Source organism: Papio anubis, chromosome 13 (assembly GCF_008728515.1).
Source record: "Papio anubis isolate 15944 chromosome 13, Panubis1.0, whole genome shotgun sequence".
In the NCBI taxonomy this organism is placed as follows: Eukaryota; Metazoa; Chordata; class Mammalia; order Primates; family Cercopithecidae; genus Papio; species Papio anubis.
The window spans coordinates 24,064,880-24,083,199 of record NC_044988.1 but is presented as its reverse complement, the minus strand read 5'-3'; positions in this window follow the sequence as shown (position 1 = coordinate 24,083,199).

Genomic DNA, 18,320 nt, shown 5'->3' with positions numbered 1-18,320 from the left:
AGGAATAGATTAAGTAGCAAATACTACTAGAGGGAATCTGGATGTAACTGGGATAGACAGGATACAGCATTGTGTGGGAAGGTGGTAGTTCTTCATCTAAATCCATGAGGACACCTTTCTGGAGTCCTCTGAGAAGTCAACAGAGATGGGAAAAGAACATTGTCCTTGGATGATTTTAAGATCCCCTAAACAGTAGATGTCTCTGTATCCTTCGGTCTTTTCTATTCTGTAACTATGCCCTGGGTGATCCCTGGGTATTCCACTTAATTGCATGCCATTTCATCCTTGTTCAGTAATTATGCTTGTGCATAGTTATGAGTAAAGTGAGTTTCCTATATATGCATTAAAGTTAAATTATGCTCCTGGGGTTTAGTGCATGTGCCTTCTAGTGGCATCAATAAGGAGCATGTGTGCTTCTTCCTGCCATGTGTGAGAGAAGAATATGGTCAATTACGATAGTGAAATTTACTAAATGTGATGATAAACACTTTTAAAAGCAGCTCAACAAATGATTATGGATTTCACACTTTTACTAATTGCTTCAATTTTTGACTGAAATAAAAATCTTCCACTTGCTTTAGTATGGTGGGATAGAGATCTCTAGAATATATTACAAATATCCTCAAAGTTTTTCTCACTGTACATCTTACCCTTTTATTCTGGCCTCTTTATTCTTAAAAGCTGATAACTCTTCTTTTTTCTCATATAAAAGTTATGTGTAGAGGTAAGTACATTCCTACTTTTACATATCCCTATTTATTTATATATAGTTATCCCAAATGTCTTTCTGATATCAATAATCTCCATTATTTCAACAGAAACGTTTAGATTTTAAAATTCTTTAAGATACAGTGCAGATTCGAGTTGCATTTCTTCTTCCTTATTGCTTCACTTCTCTGCTCAAACATTGCTGTCTTGTGGAAACTTTCCCAGATTCATGCCCATCACCTTACATCTTGACTACGTTGGTTATTCCCTGTTACATTCTTTCAAGTTGCTGTCTACATTTTCATTATAGAATTTTCCACATTCTGTTTTATATTTATGTTTACTTGTTTCAGTTCTGCCCAGTAGAATGTAATTTTGTGATGTCAAAGAGCATGTCTACTTTGCTTGCCATTTTTTCACATTGACTTATAAAGAGCACACATACTCAAAATCTACATGAGAAGAAAAGAGGGATGAAAGGAAGGAAGAAAGGAGAGGGAGAGCGGGCCAGTCACAATGGCTCATTCTTATAACCCCAGCACTTTGGGAGATCGTGGCAGGAGGATTTCTTGAACCCAGGAGTGTGAGACCAGTCTGGGCAACAAAATGAGAACCCATCTCTACAAAAGTCAAAAAAATAGCTGGGTTTGGTGTTATGCACTTGTGGTCCCTGCTCTGCATGGGAGGCAGAGGCAAGGGGAATGGTTGAGCCCAGTAGGTTGAGCTGCAGTTTTTTCCTTCAGGTCCTTTCCAACATTTAGAATGTTAATGAATCTGTCAATCAATGATGATTTCATATATATATATATATACACACACACACACACAATGTGTTTCACATTGACATATGAAATTTATGTATTTACTGTGTACAGTATGATTGGAGTATATTTTATACATTGTGGAATGACTAAACCTATGTATTAGTTCACATAGTTATTTTGTGGTGAGAACACTTTACATCCAGTCTTTTAACATTTTTCAAGAGTACAATATGATTAATTATCATGTTGTATGGTAGAACTCTTGAACTTACTACTCTTGCATATCTGAAGTGTATCCTTTGATCAACATCTCCTCAGGCCTCCCACCCACCGAAATCACCCCAGCTCCTGGTAGTCACCATTCTACTCTCTGCTTCTATGAGGTCACCTTTTTTGGATTCCACATATGAGTGAGATCATGTGGATTTGACTTTCTGTACCTGGGTTATTTTCTTTAACATAAGGCCCTCAAGGTTCATTCTGTTGCGAATGACAGGATTTCCTTCATTTTTTTAAGTGACCAAATCGTATTCTATTGTGTATACGCACCATATTTTCTTTATCCATTCATCCATTGATGAACACTTAGTTTGATTCCATATCTTGGCTATTGTGAATTGTGCTGTTATAAACATGGAAATGCAGATTTCTCTTCAACATACTGATTTCATTTCTTTTGGATGTACACCTAGTACTGGGATTATAAGATGAAATGGTAGTTTTATTTTTAATTTTTTGAGGAAGCTTCCCACTGTTTACCATAATGGCTGTATTAATTTACATTTCTATTTATAGTGTGCAAGGATTCCCTATTCTCCATACAATGATAATTTCTTTGAGAGTAAGTATGTATATTCAACCCCAGGCCAACGTGCCAAAAATAGAATATAATTTGTTCTGAATTTTGGGTGGAAAGAGGGCTTTTATTATCTTGTTTTTATTACCCCTTTTTTTAACATTGTATTTTCCTGTGTTCTTAGCCTTCTATTGCTTTTCCTTCCTTTCTCTTTATTGGGTCCTTCCTGTAATTTCATTATCTTTGGTTGGTGGATATCTGTTGCATTGGTTGATAGAAAGACAGCAATGTGAAGACTGAGGGCTTCATAAAGCGTTAAGTATTTTGTTCAATATTATTATAGAACCAATAACACTTTGCTATCCTAATTAGTTCATATGTCTGTCTTGTTATTATTCATTAAGCTATTTGAAGAAAAGTATGTTTGTGTTGGATATTTGTCTTCATGTCATCCAAGTCCAATCTCTACTTTTTTTCTGTTGTATGTTCCCAGGGGTGTCTGCTTGGGTTAAACTGATGAAAGGTACAGCAGGGGATCACAGGTAGGGATAGAGTTAAGCTGGAATTGATTCCCTGGCTCCTGAGAGATAGCCCTTTCCAATCAGTGCTCTCTGGGCTCCAGTAACTGCTCCTTTTTCTTGTTACTTAGTCCTAGGGTGAAGTGAAACCCCCCACAGTTACTAGGTATGGGGCACTATATCATCCTTTGTTCTTTAGCCAATTTCTTCTAATTTGCCTACTTTGAATATGCTATTTCCTGAATTCATATTTTTCTCAGTGCCTGGTACAAATTCTACATTTTTGATGAATGAAAAAATGCATTGTATCCAAAATTCTGTTTTACAAATCATAATTTCTCTTGACTGTTTAAGTTTCAAAAACATCAAGGATCCCAAATCGGAAATTAGAACAGTAGTTCCTACTGGTTCTATGAAGAACGATACAATATTAGACTCCTTACTCTAGGCAACTGGTTTTTAAATTTATATGAATATTAGTCAGTTCCTAGACCATTTCTTCACCATGGTCTAAGAAAGAAAAGACACAACTTTTCTGAGCCAAGATTTCTTCACTTGTTCTTTAAAAGGTGTTAACTTACTAAATGGTTTAATCTACTGCTAGTGATATAATTAATAGTTAACATTTTCATTTGGAATTTTATTGAGATATCTTGGAAAGGATGTTCAAATAAAGAAGAGGAAAATGGACAAATGTGAGGACTAGTACTTTTGTTTGTGGAACTTAATGGACAAATGTGAGGACTGGTGCTTTTGTTTGTGGAACTTATGTATGCTATTAGGTTTAGTCATAATAAATGTACTTCTCAACTCCTTTTATCTGTGAGCCATGTTTAGTGGCTAAATAATGATTTCTTTCCCACAGAAAGCATGTGGCAGGGAGGGTTTGAAATATCTCTTACTAGTTTTATGTTCTTCAGGTGCTTTTACTTTGAATGCAAGTTTTGACCTTTTTTGTTTGTTTATTTACAAAAATCGTTTGGACACTGATTTTTCTGCAGATATGCACATATTTTTGGTGCTAGAGTCCATCAGGTACTTGGCATTTTAAACATTTTCTACAAATTGTTAACAGATTTTTTTTCCCTTTTAATTTCCCTGCTAACTTTGCAAATTTTTAGTGTTTCATGTGTATTCAAATGTGGTAGAGCATTCATTAGATTAGAAAAGAATTGTTGAAGAATATATGATAATGATAGCAATTGTGTTTCTTCAAGTACTCCAACACAAGAAATGAGGTTTTTTTGGTGTAATTTTATAGTTTATCTGAACATATAATGTATACAAAATTGTACATTGAGTTCTCACAGCTTTTTTTGGTTTTATTTATAAGTTGCACAGGTATTATATTTCATTATTGTAAGAAAGACAATATATCGTGTCTGTTCCTTAAATAGTTTTACTGTGCCTCAGTTAAAATCCATGATCCACCACTTATTTCTGAGTCTCAGTTTCCTCATCACTAAAAATTGAATAAAAATCATACTTACTAATATGGTAGTTATGAGAATTCAAGGCCTAGTAAAGTGTTTAAGAATATTGTCTTACATTTAGTAAGTGCTCCAAATATGTTAGAGGTTTTTATTCTGAAATCTCGTAGTATTTTTCTGTACCTTTCAAAATGCATGGGTATTTCTGCTCTCTATTTTACTTATTTTTGTAAAAACTATATCATCAGTTTGTTATTTTTGTAAATTCCTACAGACTTTTTTTTCCCTTGTTTTTTGTTTTTTAATAGAGATGGAATCTCACTATGTTGCTCAGGCTGGAATGCAGTGGCTATTCACAGGTGTGATTATAGCACGCTGCAGCCTCCAACTTCTCAGTTCAATCAATCTTCCAGCCTTAGTAGGACTTTAGGTGTACACCCATATATTTGACAGAGTTTTATCTCTACCACAACAATAATTCTTATTTTATCAGGTGTGCAATAAATATTTGCACATATATGAAGGAATGTATTTCTAATGAGTATATGTATTTTATTTTTTTACAGGAAAATCACTATCTAAAATTCTCCATTGCTTCTTTCTAAAATAAAATAATTTTATCATTTTGCTAAAAAGATGTAATACAAGCTGTAGAGCTTCAATTAGCCCTTAGAAAGCATGGCTATTTTCATGAAGTGTGAATGTTCTCTGAGAATGGAAATTTTAAGAACAGGAACTTAACTAAAAGTTAAGATTATAAAAGGGAAACAAGAATGAAAGAGGAATCATCAAACCACAGTTCATTAAGTGTCTTCAAGATGTTACCTACTTCGTATAGACTTAGCACTCCAGGTGGAGCATGGCAAAGGAAGATTCAGTTCCCAGGCTGCTCTCCCTGTGGTTAGATAAAAGAAAAAGAAAAAAAGAAAAGAAGGATACAAGTTACACAACTGAGATTATATGAGAATGTTTGCACCAAGTAATAAAAAGATAAAAAGAAAACTGGACTTGCTATAGACTCGCTGTGTGGCTGTGGGGGATTGTTTCTCCCTTCTCTATACATTGGGAAAAACAAAAACTTTTTAAAAGTGCCCCCAGATGAGATAATCTCTTAGATCTTTTACAGAGAATACACATTAATTATTATCATGCTTTTTCTCCTCAGAGATAGACTTGTTTTAAATTATTTTCAGTTATTGCATAACCATTAGACTCTGTGAGCAAAAAACAGAGGCATTTGCTAGATGTTAAAAAAATAACTTAGGTTCAATCCTTTATTTGTACATGACAAGAAACAGTGCTTATGAGCTAGAATTAAAGGACGTCACCATATATATATATTTCCATATTGTCCTGAAGAGGATGCTTTATAGATAAACTATTTTTAAGGAGTTTGTGAGCTTGAAAAAAATATATATATATATGTATATAAACACATATGTGTATGTATGTATATATACTAATGCAAATGGATCTAAAACTGTGATACCCTGAGTTTAGCTGTTCAGCTTGCAAGATCTTAGCCCAGAATTATTTACCCTCCAGTTGAAAAAGGTGAAGGACTAGGATTTTAAGCTTTTATGTGGGCCATTTTTGTTCCCCTTTAAGCATGTATTTTCTTTGTATTGCTGAATTGATTTGTTGATGCGCAAAGAATTAGCTAAGTCATTCTATCTCGGTTGGGTTAAAGAAGTTATTTTCATTTCTTTTTTAATAAGATAGAAAAAGCATCATTTCGCTTTTACTAAAAATGTACTTTATAAAGTGAATTTCTCAAATTTAAATATGAGGGCATGAAAGGATAGAAAACAATGTTTGTCAGTCCACAGATATGACATATCTTATAAAACAAAACAAACCAAAAAAAGCCCACCTCTGTAGGATTTCCCAGCCTGCTGTGTTTCATTTTAGATTGTGGAGCTATGATTAAGAAAAACCTGCTTTTTCTTTTATCTATGCCACATATTGTACTCATTCTCCTCTAAGCTATTATGAGCATTCAGGTCCCTAAACTGAAACCCTTTTAAGATTTCTGTCTTCAGTCTCTTTGCAAATATGCTAAATTATTCTCCACACTCCCTGCCACCAATGAGCAGGCTTAATCGAGATAATATGCAAAATGTTATTTCTCCACTGTTTACACCTCTCCAAAAGGGGAGCATTATTTTCAAGTCAAGATACTTAGTGTAAAAGTAAGGGTGTCGGAGGATAACCCTGTGATTGCATAGCTTGTTGAGATGCACTGCCCTAGCCCAATTCTCATTTTGATTTATTTAAGTTTGGAAATAACAGCATTAAATTAGCAAAGACAAGCAATGAACAGAGCCCTGGAGATGAATTAGCCATTGTCTCTGGTCCATTAATCTCCTCTTCAATTCTAGAGAATTGTGGCTCACCCAGACCCGAAGATCAAATAAAATGCCTAATTGGGAAATTCCTAAACAAGTGTGTCCTGGGGAGCTTGAATTTATTTGTCACCCGCTCAAACAACTGTGTTGTTTATATAAGTCTTTAAAACCCTGATACTTTTCCGCTACTATATCTTAATCCCTGGTTCTTTATGCTCAGGAGGGCAATTTAGAGTTGTTTTCAATTAAGTAGAATGGAGAGGGACACTTATTCCAAAAACAGATAGCTGTGTTGCGAGTATTTTGCCAAACATGCTGAGTGGTTTAGATTTAAGCATCAGGTTGGGAGAAGCTTTGGGATCTCCTTGAAGATAATGATATCTGCTGTTTGGTGTTTTTAATATCAGTAATAGATGGTTGAACATAATCACAATTAACGACTTAAGTGTGGCAAGGAAGGTTGAGATGTTAAGGCTAAACACAAATGTGAAGCAAAGAGCTGAGATAATTATCTAGGATGGTAATCCAGATCATGCAATACTTTCATTTAGAATATGCAGATGATATGCCAATAATTGAGGTCAAACTTTTATTTAACACCGGGCAAAACAGAATGAAAATCAGTCCATTGAATTTTGTTCACACAGAGGTGGAACATTCATTTTCATTACCTAAAATGTACCAGTACTTTATGTTATATAGCAAAAGTCAGACTAGAAACTGGGTATCAACTTACTAACAGCAAAGTAAGTACACACACTGTTAATATTGACTCTGTCTCAACAATAATTTAAACTGCAGTACTTAGGTTGCATTGTGTTTTTTACAAAACTCATGTCGTTTAATTCTCACAGTGAACCAAGGGAAGATAATGTTATTAACTCCATTTCATGGATGAACAAATGGCGGCAGCATCTAAAAGTTAGAGATTCACCCAAGATCGGTCAGCTGGTGAGAGGGTGGAACCAAAGTTTGCACTCAAGTCTACCTACTTCTAAAGACTAGGCTGTTGGTACTCAACTGCATGGCTGTTAGCACTAATATTGCAGAATGACTAGTAGGCTTTGTTGAATGGGTTGTTTAAATAGAATAAAGTAGAAGTTAAAAAAATGACTAAGTCTTAGATGAGAAACAAGGGCGTTAGATTTCAGAAGCGTATGAAGAAATTTTCTACTTAGCAATATCTATGCAATGGTGAAAACCTACTTAAAGGCTTCACTGTCTATTTATTTGGCTAAACTGACTGATGGCAGGGTGTCTACTTCGTACTGTATTCCTTCAGCCTGGCTCTGTATTTTTTGGTGTGTTAGTATACTTTGTTTTCAGCTGAAGTTATTAATTGGGGCAAAATATTAACATGCTTGGGAATGTTGCATATGGATTAAGTCAACCTGTTGTTATTCTTAACTTTCTATTATTGATCAGCTATACATGAATTTGTTTTTAAGAAATATTCATTGGAGGTGAAACAGTCCATATTTAAGATGAAGAATAAAGTAGAAGGGTTATGTGATGACAATTAGCCTGATAGTTTAGGCCTAACAGTTTTAAATTTTGTTTTTATGTAGGCTTATTCATAGTTATTAGTTTGGACAATCATGTATCAAATGGATAATTTAACTATTTTAATATATAATAATCACACTGATTTACAATGTATTTTTCAGTTAAGGGACGTACAGACACAGTGTTTTACTCGATTTTCAAAATAGTCTTGTGGGTTATGACATTTTTATTATTTCCACCTTACAAATGAAGAAATACAGACATACAAAAATAAGTGATCTGATTAGCTATAGTAATAAAACAGCTACCTTAAGTAAAACCTGGGTAAAAGAACAAAACATTGAGACAGGAGGGATTATACAAATATTAGAGTAAATATTGAAATATTTTGATTATTCTACTTTATCTTTTATGTGAAATTATAACAACTAGGTAGGTTTGGAGTGGGCAAATCTAAGCATTCTCAGCTCTTAAGGAGGCAAAATTTAGAGAAAGTCAACAATCTTGATAAGGGGCAAAAAAAAAAAAAAAAAAAAAAAAGGAAAAAGATACCGATAGCCAGGTTGAAACTGATGTAAAATTTTTATGTAACCCAAATGTTTCTAGGGCTAATTTCTACAATTTCAGGTACTCAAAGAGAATTTTAAAATTAAGTAGGATTCTAATCAGATTTTCCAACCTTAAAAGAGATACTTATTTTCAGTCTAAAATATTTACTCACGCATTACAAATCAGTTATATATGATTACTAATCAGTTACATGAGCAGCAGATGTCTGGAAGACTCTAGGTTTGTGGTCAATAACATTAAGAAATCTCCCTCTCTCTCAAAATAGCATAATCTCCATGTTTGTTAATTAATGGAAGGTGGTACTGAAGTGTTGCCTATATCTGATATTGGAAGGTGTTAGGATTCTGAGACTGTACTTGTAACAACGTAGCCAGGCAGTTCAGGCAGATAACATACTGATTATTTAGCCTTTTGCATAGAGAATTAATTGTAGCTTGCCTTTGCTCATGTTTTGGTCTGGTTGTTTTAACACTGTGTAGCTTCCAACTGCCTTTTTAGAAGCATTCTATAAGAGAAACAATATTAATCTCACTGGCTAATAACTCATTTAGCCAGTAAGTTAACAAAAATATATTGATTACTTCCTATGCACCAGAAAGGGTTAGAATCGGGACAAAACATGAGCTAAAATGGACATACTCTGTGTTTTCATAAAATTTAATATCAAGTGTAAAAGATCTTAATCAAGTAATGTGTAACAAATAACCTGAAACTATTGTCTTGAAAGTCATGAAAGAGAGGTATATTGTAGTCTGTAACTATTAGAACATATGATCCAGGAAACTAAATTCATCCAGAGAGTCTGGTAATGTTTCCTTGCAAAATCAACGAATAAATGAGGGGTGAATATAAGTTAGGTTAAAAGAGAAGGAAAGAGAGGCTGTACCATGAGTACAGTCCATGCAAAAGCCTCATCACAGGAAGAAGCAAGGCATACACAGTGATTGGGGAGGAGAAAGTGAGGAAGAGTATGGTGGATTATGAGACTAGAAAAATGGGCTGGTGTCCAACCCTGTAGAAATTTGGCTTATTAATCCCAAATGGTCATTTCTCCATATATACATACATTCAACACATTGAGAACTTATTATACACAATTGACTTACTATGAGTGAAGGTTAATTTAATGGGTCCAGTTGGCTTTGCATGGTGCCCAGATGTCTGGTCAAACATGATTGTAGATGTTTCTATGAAGGTGTTTTCTTGGATGGGATTAACATTTAACTTTCTGGGCTTTGAGTAAAGTAGATTATCTTCCATAATGTGGCTGTGCCTCCTTCCATCAGGTGAAGGTCTTAATAGAACAAAGACCATCATCCACTCATCAAGAAAGACTTCTGCCAGGAGACTGACTCTGAACTCAAACAGTGAGTTTCCCTTGGTCTGTAGCCTGCCAGCCTCCTCTGTAAGTTTTGGATTTACCAAGTCTTCAAAGTTATGTGAGCCAATTTTAAAAAAATTACTCTTTCTCTCAATGTTTCTCTCTGTTCCTCTAGATAGATAGATAGAAACAGAAAGAGAGAGAGAGAAGGAGAGAAAGAGAGAGAGAGAGAGGATAGATAGATCTATCTGATTGGTTCTATTTCTCTAGAGAACCCTGACTAATACACTAGGTTACTATAATGATGGAGGACATACATATTTGGATACTTAAGGCAGAGTTTAAAACTAATGACAAGCAGGTAAGAAATACAGCATGGTGATATGAGACTAAGACAAATAAGTGAGCGAGACGAATCACAGTAAGAGCTATAAGAATGAGAGTGTCTGGTGGGCCACAGTGCCTAGGCAGGCTCAAGGAGTTGGTAGGACTTAACAGATGGGACAAGGGAGACTAGCCCACTTATGGTATGCAATAGAGTAGAGGGAGAAGTAAGTATGGGATGATTGCAAGCCTCTGAGCAGACCAGCCTGGATAAAATAGAGTCTTCTGTTAATAAGACCTCAAACCTGGCATTCATCCCTCCCTCAAGAAGAATGTCAGAACCCAGAGCTATCTTGTTTTTAGAAGGAAAACACTGTGTGGAGGGAAACTGGATGTGTGGCAACCTCACAGGAAAGGCAAGTCGATAAGATTTTCTTTATGAATTATTCAGAAACAGAAAATTAAATAACGAGTCCTGTATGACAGTCTAGTTCTATCTGGATTGTTTTCACCTCACAGGGGGATACAGAACAAGATGAGTAGAGCAAAAAGAAAGTAAAATAACCAGTCAGCCAAATATAGCGAGAGAAACAGTGCCTTGGACTCACAGCATGTGGACTCAATGAGAGACGTGCTCCTGGGGGAGCGGTAAAGCAAGCCTTCTGTTCGCTGGTGATGCGAACCTACAAGCGCGAACTGCATTGCCAGAGTCCTTTACTGCTCTTTATGCAACTAGGTTAATCTTTTTTGTTGCTTCTTTCTTTCTTTCCGGAAAAGAACTCAGAATTTTACTGTAGGTAATGTCTGGGAAAAGTTCTTTCTTTTATGTGCACTGTGGTGCTTGCTGCTATAAAGCCAGTGACTTAGCCAACTTTGAAGTCATCAGTTCTGATTTGTCACTCAGTAGGTTCAGTTTATGGGGGCAAAGAACCAAGCCGTCCCATTCTGGGGAGGTATAGGATGCATTTCTTACGAGCTGCTAAAGGCAGGGGTTCATTTGTTCCATGGTCTCAGCTACTCTAAATAACAGATTAGTGAGATGTTGTACCTGACATTTAACCCTGGGCATTAATTAAAAGTGGCCTGCTGTGATATTTGGGCAAGTGTGGGTAGAAGTAGGCAGTAGTAATACTGCTAGAGAGCAAGCTGTGAAAATCTTTTAACAGCGTTTTCATATATTTATGATGTAGAAATGTTTTTTAATGACACTGACATAATCTTAGGGCAAAAGAAATAGCATATCTCAAAAAATTCAGTGGTATTTTGAATTCAGTTGATGAGGAGGTAAAACACGGTAGACAGTGTTTCACTATTATTTAGCTTAATCACAATGTGTAGTCAATTTGCAATAAATGTTAGACCCTGTGTTAGGCAGTCTATGTGCCTTCTTTTATTGTCATGTTGGAACAATGTGTATTTAACCTTTAGTAAATTTTATTGAGCACTTATTTTGTGCCAGTTGCTGGAGATGTAGCTGTGTACACAATAGATGAGGTTTCTCATGTCAAGGAAGTTATATTCTCGTCAGCCAGAGACAATATTCAAAAGTAGTGTGAACTTTGGGAGCCTGAGGTGGGTGGATCATCTGAGGTCAGGAGTTTGAGACCAGCCTGGCTAACATGGTGAAACCCTATCTCTACTAAAAGTACAGAAAATTAGGCCACGCACAGTGGCTCACGCTTGTAATCCCAGTACTTTGGGAGGCTGAGGCAGGTGGATCACGAGGTCAGGATATCGAGACCATCCTGGCCAACATGGTGAAACCCCATCTCTATTAAAAATACAAAAATTAGCTGGGCCTGGTGGCGAGCGCCTGTAGTCCCAGCTACTCAGGAGGCTGAGGCAGGAGCATCGCTTGAACCTGAGAGGTGAAGGTTGCAGTGAGCTGAGATCATGTCATTGCACTCCAGCGTGGGTGACAAAGCGAGACTCTGTCTCAAAAACAAATAAATATAAAAAACTAGCTGGGCATTGGGGCGTGTGCCTGTAGTCCCAAATGCTTGGGAGGTTGAGGTAGGAGAATTGTTTGAACCTGGGAGACAGAGGTGGCAGTGAGCCGAGACTGTGACGCTGCACTCCAGCCTGCCGGGGCAACAGAGTGAGACTCCCCATCTCAAAAAAATAAATGAATAAATAAAAAAGGAGAGTGGAAGTTCCACAGAGGCAGGGGTTTGTGTCTGTTTTATATACGGTTGTAACTTCATCAACTAGAACAGTACCTGACAAACAACATATACAACAATACTGTTTGTTAAATGCCTGGAAGGTAAGAGACGAAGATTAGAGATATTGAATTGCTTGTCCATAGATCCCTATGCCTATAAAATACATAAACCGTCTAGATATTACTTGATTTTTTCATTTTCTACTTTTACATTTGTCTTCAAATGAGGAAAATTCTAACTTAAAAGCTCAAACCTTTCCCCATATGTTCTCTTGTCTGAATATTGAGGGGATTTTTTGTTGTTGTTGTTGTCACTCTTCTTGTTATTTTGAGTATAACTTTCTTATATTTCAATTGAAACCACTATTCACAGATAGTTAACAAAACATTGGTATCAAAAACAATTTCTAAAGTACTGCCTACATCACACACATTCTTTTAGGTATAGGAGATACAAAAATGGGCTGGGTGTGGTGGCTTTACCCCTGTAATCCGAGCACTTCAGGAGGCTGAGATGGGTGAATCACCTGAAGTCAGGAGTTCAAGACCATCCTGGCCAACGTGGTGAAACCCCGTCTTTACTAAAAATACAAAAATTAGCTGGGCATGGTGGCGGGTGCCTGTAGTCCCAGCTACTCAGGAGGCTGAGGCAGGAGAATCACTTGAGCCCAGGAGGCGGAGGTTACGGTGAGTTGAGATTGCACCACTGCACTCCAGCCTAGGTGACAGAGTGAGACTCTGTCTCAAGCAACAACAACAAGAACAACAAGGCAATAAACAGGTAAGCAAACATGGGATAAGTGACACATTAATAAGTTCAATGAAGAAAGCAAAATATGAAAATGTGATCGTGAAGAGGGAGAAGTTGATGGTCGGGGAGGGCCTCTCTGAAGTGGTAACATTTGAATTGAGACTTGAATGATGAAAAATATGTAGCTATGAAAGGAAATTACAGAGAATTATACATGAAGAAGGAATAATGACAGATGGGAAAGAGTTTGGCTTCTAAGTTGACAGAAATATTGCCATTTTGGATAGGACATGTTAACTCAGATGACATGTGTAGGGAAACAGAGCACACAAGGTAGGTGTGAAAGGAGTTTGGATTTTAATTTAATTGCAATGGGAAGGGTAGACTTGGCTTTGTCCTGGTGAATGAAAAGATCCAAACTGCACTTGGAAAAAATAACTCTGGATGTCATTGGAATGCACAGAGAGTGTTGAACATAATGAGAATGACCAGGTAAAAAAGTTGTTTTTATATTTTGGGCAAGAGTTAATGGTTGAAATAATGAGATATAGTCAGAGAAGGGTTATGCTTTAACGACAAAGGAGGGAGAATTATTGGTGGATTGGATAAAAGTAGAATGTGAAGAAAATAAACAAGGATGATTCTAAGTTTGAATAACTGGTTGAGTAACAGGTTGGGAGGTGATTCAATGGCAATGAAGAAGACTTGAGAGCAGTGGTATATAAATGTGCACAAGGTGGGTGAGAAGAGTAAATACTTCTGCTTGGCTTAGTTTAAGTTTTCAATGATATTAATGCAAAATGAATATGGTGATATATAGAGATGGGTATTAATTTAGAGCAAAGAGAGATATTAGAGATAAAATTTTCAGAGTCCTCAAAGTGGTAGTATTTGAAACCATAAGACTAAATTAGACAACTTAGGAGAAAGTCGTAGATGGAGAAGAAGGCAGAAAAAGAGATCTCATGGGTGTTTCAATATTTTAAAATCTGGTGTATAGCCAGGTGTGGTGGTGTGCACCTGCAGTCTCAGTTACTAGGGAGGGTGATGTGGGAGGATCACTTGAGCCCAGGAGGTTGAGGCTACAGTGAGTCATAAGGATGCCACTGCACTCCAACCTGGGTGACAGAGTGAAACCCTGTCTCTAAACAAATAAAATAAGCAAACAGATACCTGGTGCAAAAGTCAAGAATCTAGCAGCTGAAATTCGGAGGTGTCTAGGGATATAGGGTGAAAACCTAACCGTATGTTAGGAAAAGAAAGTATAACAATAAAAATAGTGCATTAAAGATGTCAGCAGAATTTTTCTATTTTAACCTAAGGAAAAATATGTGGTTAGGTAGGTTAGGGTAATTGGTAAAGAAAAAAAAGGAGATACTGGGTAGATTTGCCTTATGAGATTTAATTATTGCCTGAAGGTTAGTTATAGAATTAGATTTGAGGAGAGGAGAGAATATGAAATGATTGTAATAAAGAGTGTGAATTACCAAAGATTTGTTGTAGGACTGTAAAATATTGGGTTATCCCTTTGAGATTTTCGGCTGTAAATTTTAAGGTGACCCATCAGCAGAATTGTTCAATTTTCTAGGGTTATATTCAATATCTTGAGTACAGATGCAGAGTAAGATTTATATAATTTAATCTGAGTTTGGAATTTTTCAAATATGTACAATAAGAAAAAGAAAGGCAAGGAGGTTGTGTGTGCATGCAAGGAAATGGATATAATGCTAAACCATGGAGCTAGTGCAGATAGGGAGAGAAGTACAAACATGAACAGGGTAATGGATACTGAATAAGTGATCAGTGGATTTTGATTCTCAAAGATAGTTTTTAAAGTAGCAATATTAGAGTAAGTGATCTGAAAGAATAAAAAGTAATAGGATGTTTGAAGTCCATGTTTATAGCTAATGTGTAGTATTGATGAATTCTGGGTCTGATTTTTTATCATGTGAGTGGACAGTAAGGTGGAATGGAGAAAAAGGATCAATAGAGATAAGAATATCAAATAACTTGAAATTCAGACTATGGCAATTATGACAGGAGTAATGGAATATTTGATGAATTACGTCGTGGGGGAATGACTGGGAGTTTCAAGGAAGAAAAAAAAATAAGAGAGGTAAAAGATGGTAAAAATATGATATACATATAAATAGGCCCACACATACACATAAATATGATGCATAAACCAAAGAAACTGAAATCGTGGAAAACTGAAGGAGAGAAATAGTTTAGAAGTTGCAATGGTGGATGAATGCTTAGAGAAACTCTGTTTAATGCCTTCTGCCTGGTACAATACTTAGTACCCCCTTTTATTTTAGGCATCCCAGTGTTAAATGGTCACTGCAATAAAATGATATTTCTATTATCTCCCTGTTTTATATGGGGTGTAAGTAAGGAAAAATTAAAACTCTGAAAGAGTTTTTAAAGCTGTTTTTCTCAATGGACAGTCATGTTTCTGATAGAACCAGAAGAGGAAGAAACTATTTAGAAGACAGTTTGCAAATATACGTGCACTTGTAGGGGGCTAGTTTGAGAGCTTTAAAGACAGACAAGGTTCTTGGGAATGAGAGAAGAAATGGCTGCTGAGGTCACATTAGGGGATTCACAGAATGAGGTGATGGGCATCTGTGAGCCTTAGATCCTTCACAGTGACCAGTCCTATACCACAGAGCATATGGGGATTGAAAACCTCAGAGTGAGATGGCTGGTCTCACAAAAAAATGTAGATTTTGTTGCAATTGAAATTACGCAGTGATTGAAGATGCAATATTTTGGTGGCCAGTCATGCTTTAAAGAAGGGGCTACCTCATGGGAGCAATGGACTGGACAGAGACCTAATTTCTATTACTTCAAATCACGTTGTAGTACATAGCTTAACCCAATCATTGAATTATCCTCTTGGTTAATTCATTTATTCAATAAATAATCATTTATGGATTGCTATGTCATGGCAGAATCTATCTATCTAAACCTAAAGAGTATACATTCTGGCTGGATGTGGTGGCTCATGCCTGTAATCCCAGCACTTTGGGAGGCCTAGGCGGGTAGATCACCTGAGGTCAGGAGTTCGAGACCAGCCTGGCCAACATGGTGAAACCCTGTCTCTGCTAAAAATACAAAAATTAGCCAACCTGGTGGCAGACGCCTATAGTCACAGCTACTCGGGAGGCTGAGGCGGGAGAATCACTTGAACTCTGGAGACGGAGGTTGCAGTGAACCAAGATCGTGTCACTGCACTCCAGCCTGGGCAATAAGAACAAAACTCTCTCTCAAAAAAAAAAAAAAAAAAAAAAAAAAATTCTACAAGAGGAAGCTCAGAAGGTGAAATCTAACTACAAGAAAAGTTGAGAGATAAATACCGTAAAGCATATTAGTTGGTATTAACGTCATCATATTAATGACTGCTATGTGTTGAATGCTCATATAGTGTAGGAACTGTCCAAACACGAAACCCCTGTTTATTGAATGCCATGGGGGCATTTATTCATGACCCACCTTTTGGGACTGATTGGTTGATTAGTAAGTGTTTGGGGTCACTCACTTGGCACACACTCAAAACCCATTCAAAAATGGGTTGTTTTTACCAAAGGAAAAGTCTTTAGGAGATCATGGCCTTTAGTTGGGCCTTAGAATATAGCTACATTCAAGATGTAAGTGGGACAACAAGAGCCAATGTGGAGGTGATTTTCAGAGGGCATTTATATGAAACAATGAGATCGTTATTTTGGCTAGATTGTAGGCTGGTGAAAGGCATGGGTGAGAAATAAGACTCAAAAGACATGTCATGCCTGAATCCATGCCATATCTGCTAAAAAAACAAGGAAAAAGAAGGAAATCATAAATTGTGCAGCAATAGAACATTTTTAAAAATCCCAATCTATGTCAACTTCCTCCCCCCGCCGACCATAGCTGCTATTTTTACCTTTTGCCATTCCCCAAATTCAAGTGGGTGGCTTGATTTTTGTTTACAAAATCTTAACTTAGAGTGGAGTAAGGAGAGGATGTGGGAAACAGACAATGGGATTCCATCAAAGTTGTGAAAAAACAAGGATTTTTCCTAGTCAGAAATGGAGGGAGAGGCAGGGAGAAGAGGCATGCACAAATGACTGACACGTGTGGCAGGAGGTCCAGGAGCTACCTGAGAGGAAGAGCCAAATGTGGCCAAACAAAATAAGTTGACCATGATGGGATTTCTGGATCTAAAATAATATAATGGCTTTCAAGTTGGATATTGTGATAGGGTGATAAAAGACTCGAAGTCTAAGTGCCTTTTACCCTCTCTAAGCCCAAGTAAGAGACCTTGAATAGAGACAGAGAGAAGTATTAATTTGGTGCAAAGCAATTGTGGTTTTTGCTGTTAAAAGTAATGTAAAAGTAATTAAAAGTAATGGTAAAAACCGTGATTGGTTTTGTGCCAACCTAATACTAGTAGATGGGGTGGTAATCAAAGTTGAGAAAGACAAAGTTTCTCACATGTCTAGTATGATGGAAAGAAGCCTGAACACACATTAATTTATTAAAAATCAAGTTACAGAAAATAAAACCATGATTTTTAAATATCAGAATTTGTGGGCTGATTAGTGTCAGCTGTTTCAAACTATTCAGGCTGTATTTATTAGGCTAGGCTAGCCTAGGATGGGGCAAGAGAAAAAAAAGCAAAAAACAAATCTCAATGCCTTAACCCAATATACGTGTATCTTTCTTCCTGCTTAGAGTCTGATATGGTTCAGCAGCCCTTCTTTATCTCGTGGGAAAATGAAACACTCTAAGGTTGCTATTGAGAGAAAAGAGGTAGGTATAGAAAGCACACTAGTTTCTAATTGCTCCAGCCTGGAAAACACAGTGTTGTCTTGCAGTAGTTAGATGGTTTTAAATTAAACAGAAGAGGGAAAGGGCAGTGAGAAATAGAGTAGCGCATAGATATTTGGTTGGCACCAACCATCTGTGACCCAGAGACCCCAGCAGTTGGACAAAGGAGAAATCTTATTTCAGCTTCTACGTTGCAAATACTTCACTTCTTCGAGATGAGTGCTATTTTCCTTCCTGTGGCAGAGGGCTTTTTAAATCCATGGTTCTTGCTTTCTGGACTCTCAGAAGGTTCTATGAAGTCCATTTGTATG